This window comes from Papilio xuthus, unplaced genomic scaffold (genome assembly GCF_000836235.2).
Source record: "Papilio xuthus unplaced genomic scaffold, Pxut_1.1 DF827870.1, whole genome shotgun sequence".
Taxonomy (NCBI): Eukaryota; Metazoa; Arthropoda; class Insecta; order Lepidoptera; family Papilionidae; genus Papilio; species Papilio xuthus.
Window position 1 is genome coordinate 2,123,862 of NW_013530779.1, and position 5,005 is coordinate 2,128,866.

The window sequence follows — 5,005 nt, forward strand, 5'->3', positions numbered from 1 at the left end:
TAACGGTCACTTCGCTATTTCAGTGATTTCAGGTGGCCGCTCGCTCGTTTGCCACCTTATGATATATGTAAAAAAAAAGACTAGTGTTGCGCCGATACACCAGCACAGTGTCGGATTTTCTTGCTAACAGTATGTACTTTAAAATAAATAATTTTAATATTTAGTAGCACTACCCTCACATAATACGAGTATAGGTGCATATCAATTTTGTGAGAAATAACAAATTTATCTGACAAGTTACAAAGTAATCTTTCTTAATGTTACCAATAAGCTAAATAGGGTTTTTGGTAAAGAAACACTTGACTATCGCGATGTTAACTGTGTCAAGAGGATCATAATCTGGTGTAGAAGCGTGCTTAAGTCTTCATGTTAGCAAATCTTAATATTACCTAATCCAAGATAGCGGCAGTACGGAGCCAAGTTTTACTAAAATCTAGAGCGCGAGCAAAGCTAACATGTCACGCTTTTGTATTTCATTACAAGATTTAATAATTACCGATCGTTTGCCGCCTTCTCTTAAAAAAACACATCAGCTCCTTATATATCCCCACTAAGGGGCTCAGAGCCTACCCTCAGTTAGGTGTGACTAAGCCATATTCAACCACTCTGGCCCAGTTCGGGTTGGTTCAGATATGTGCTGGTTGCATCACGTTGTATTCCATCACCGTAAGAACTTAAATATTATTATATTAACTCCTTGATAAAACACAGATATATTTGTACACTTTTTAATTAAATAAAACATTAATAATTTTTATGATTAAAAACATTTCGCAGAACTTATTTTTATTAATATGTATATTCATGTCCCATGTGTAGGTACAAGTGTAAGAAACTAAAGCATTAAAAAAACAAACTTAGAAAGTATTTGAAGAGTAAATTTTCAGTCATGCAGTGGTGAGTGTGGGACGGCCTACTTTCGCGAACAATCGCCTCTGGCTGTAATTTCTGAGCTAACAAGCGACAACAGTATGTCATCTTGTAGTCAAGACTTTTTTTTTCATTTACTATGAAAGCAACTTTAAGTAGTAAAAGAGCAGAACTTACGAAAATACAATTGAATACTTGCTTAACTGGGCATTTCATACGAAAGTATGCACAGTCAAAATTATATCAATTTTTGAGAGAAAAAAGTTTTGTTAAACCTTTGTAAGGTACTAAGCTTTCTCTGATATCGACAGAATATCTCACCAAAGTTTCATCCAAATCTTTACAGTGATAAAAGAAGGCACATTCAGGGGTGGCCAACGGCTCGGTCGAACTTAAATGTCCAGTCGATCATATCAAAGCAAAAATTTTATGTACTTATAAATTTTATGATATCTATTTTTAATAAAATGCTTTATTTTAGTACTAGTATGCTATTTTATTTAAGATTTCAAGGAGTTTTGTATTTGCTAGTTGCCACAGGTTTTCGTCCGTAAACAGTAGATCTCTGGACTAATGAAGTTGGTCACCCCTGGCATAGAGAATAAATCTTACTAATATTATTAATGCGAATGTTTAAATGGATGTTTATTTGAAGATATCTCGAGAACCACTGTATGGATCTTGCTTAAATTTGTCATCGATGTAGAACATAGTCTAGAAGAACACATAGGCTACTAATTAGGTGTACTATATATTCAGCTCATCCGTTGTTAAGCAAATAGACTCATAAAGCTTTTAAAAACCTACAATATATTAAGAACATCTAAACTAGTTGTTTGTATTACAAGATTGTATCGAAACTTATTTATTTTCTGTCCGTAACGTAACTTCATTACACATGTTAGGAAGTAAGTATTGATTTTATCTTTAACGCCTTCTTTCTCTAAAGTAATTCATCTTTCTTTTAAAATGGCACAATTTTCTATTTATAAAACAAACTTATTTTTGTGTCAATCTTACTAATATTGTAAATGCGAATGTTTGGATGGATGGTCGGATGGATGTATGACGGTATATCCAAAACGGTTGAACGGATCTCGATGAAATTATGCATACATTTCGAACAGAGTCTGGAAGAACACATAGGATACCAAATTTGTCCTTTTCGTTCATTAATGTTTATAAAAGAAAATCTAAATAGTTATAGTCTTTGAGGCAAAAGGGAAACAATCTGATTCTTATTATCCCCAGCACTGTTCGTGGTGGATGCACGCGGCAGGAGGCAAATTGCCTATTAGTTTTAAATTTGAAACTGTCTTAAACATATTATCTATAAAAAAACTATACAACTACATATAAAACAATAATGCATGGGAATTTAAATATTTCTTTAGATTAAACTGCCGACATAAGATAACCTTTTTTAATTATAACTAGTCAGATGTGTCGACAAATTGGTTGAAGAAAATGTCAATTATTATTTTAAAAAAAAAACAAAATAGGTATTTGTCGTAACCACATTTAAAAAAACATTATGTTTAACTGTCTCGCTGGATTAAATCCCGAAATCCCCGCTCTATCTCACCAACTGTAAGCTAAAATATTTATAAAAACATATATTGATTTATTTTATTCCCTTAATCTTACTAATATAATAAATGCGTAACTTTAATAGGATGTATTAGAAGGTAACTCTGGAACTGCTTAACAGATCTTGATGAAATTTTAACATAGTCTACAAGTTCGTGTAGGCTACTTAATATTTTTAATTCCGAGCGGACGGAGTCGCAAGCGACAGCTCGTATACTTATAAATCCACAGTGATACGTAACAAGGTACATAATAACGAAGAGATCGAACAAATCATCTTATATTAAAACAGGTCAAACTTTAAAATACATCATGATAAGATTGGTGTAGAATATCAAGTTAATAATCAGTTTCTCAAGTCCCTAGTCCCTCGTTGTAACGGGACGTGACTTTGTAGAGTAGCGATTTAGATGCGGACACCCCCTGACTTTATCAATGGATTTGTTTGAAACATTCCCACGACCCTCCCCGATAGATAAGCTTACGAATGCCTTCAAAAATCAATTGGTGATTTAATTAAAGAAAGAAATAAAGATTAGAAATAATTAGAACGTTTTGTTCGTTATATTGTAACTTAATAAATTTCAAATTAAAATACATTTTTGGTTAAAATTTAAATTGAAAGATGTTCAATTAAATCTTAATTTTTTTATCATAAGGTGGCAAGCGAGCGGCGACCTGAAATCGCTGAAATACTGAAGTGACCGTTGCCCATAGACATATGCAATTGCATATGCGCAGGCTATCTTTAATCGACGTAGGAGAGGATGCACAGAAAGAAAATATTTTTCCTTCCCATGCATCCTCTATTCCGAAAAGTCCACTTCCACTTCCCGTCCTTTCCTTATAAAACAGGGTGGGAAGGGAAGGAGGACTAAATTAGGCCGCCGGGACGCACGCTCATCAGACTGTACGCGGAATTGCTTCCACTTGACGCCTGTCTTCTGTGTGGCGAAGATGTTAACGCGGGCTCTACCACTGTTAAACTAATAGTATGAACAATGCGAATGTTTAGATGGATGGATGTTTGTCTGAATGTATATCAGAACGGCTGAACGGATCTCGATGAAATTTGGCATACATGGAACACAGTCTGGAAGATAAATCATAAAAATGTATTAAAGACGTGGTATATAAAACTAACATAGTGTTATTCGATGTGTAGATTTTTTGTGGGAGAACAGTTTACCACAAAACCGTTGACGTGAAAATTGCATTTCTATCTGCGAAACAACGTAGTCAATTTCAAATAGAAAAAAACAAAGCGATCTATTCAAATTGAACTGTTCGTGTTGATAACATTTTTTTTCCTATGGACAATAAATAAAAGGAAGGCAACGACCGAATATAGTTCTCTACTCTATCTTTAATATACTTGAAAAGATATTAAATATCTTACTAATATTATAATAAGATTGTTTATTGTATGAACGTATGTTTGTTTGAAGGTATCTCCAGAACTGATAGGCGGTATTAATCTCGCTGATTATTTTGCCGCGCGGACGAAGTCGCGGGCGATATCTAGATAATTTAATAAATATTTTATGGAATACTACTATCATTCAGAAGACATGCGTAAAGTGAAAGTAATTCCGGATTAATTACTTATTTAAGCCCTCTTCCCTTATAAGAAAATGTTGGCAAACAGTTGGATTTGACGGAGGAGATGATGCACATAAAGAGAGTGTATCCCTAACCTATGCGTCCACTCCTTCAAATTTACTTCCTCTTCATATCCGTTTCTTAAAAGAAAACATGGTTAAAAATAAGGCCTCCGGCACGGCATCGATTAGAACTCAACTCATCTACATTTGTGGATGTCTATGGGAAGCGGTCGTTTCGCTATTTCAGCGAATGTAACAAGAAATTACTATGCCTCATAGCAATATGCATTTAACACACATGTAAATATATTACACTATATCTGTATAATATATGTTGATGGGAAACGCATTGTTACATTAGATTTATGTTGCGGTTTGAACGGATAAGCTGTAATACATTATGTAAGTATAACATAACCACCGATTAGCTAGGACGGAGAAGTTGACGAACGTCATGGAGCCTGCAGTCTGCAACCGGCTGCCGGATCACGTTACAGCGGCACCTAGCCTCACATCATTCAAAGATTGAAATCAGTGCTTGTCGAGAGGGCTCCGTATACGTAGGAAGAATTTTTTCAATGAAATTTTGTTTTTTTTTGTAAATCACACTTTGACCTGTAATTTAAACATTAACAATAAATATTGTAATGTATTGTAACAAAATAACATGGGTTTATTTGTTATCTTACTTCTTACTAATATTATAAATGAGAAAGTTTATATGACTGTTTTTTAGAAGGTAACTCTGGAACGTGTCAACGGATCTTGGTGTAATTTGACATAGACGTAAAACATTTTCCGATGCGTTCCTTTGGAGATCCCGGGACCCTCGCAGTCGCACTTGAGGTTGGCTACCGAGGGGGTTTTAGTGAGTAAGAATCTCAACTATGTCTTTCCCCCAAAAGGCAGGGTAACTTACGAAGATTCCCCCCCCCCCCCCC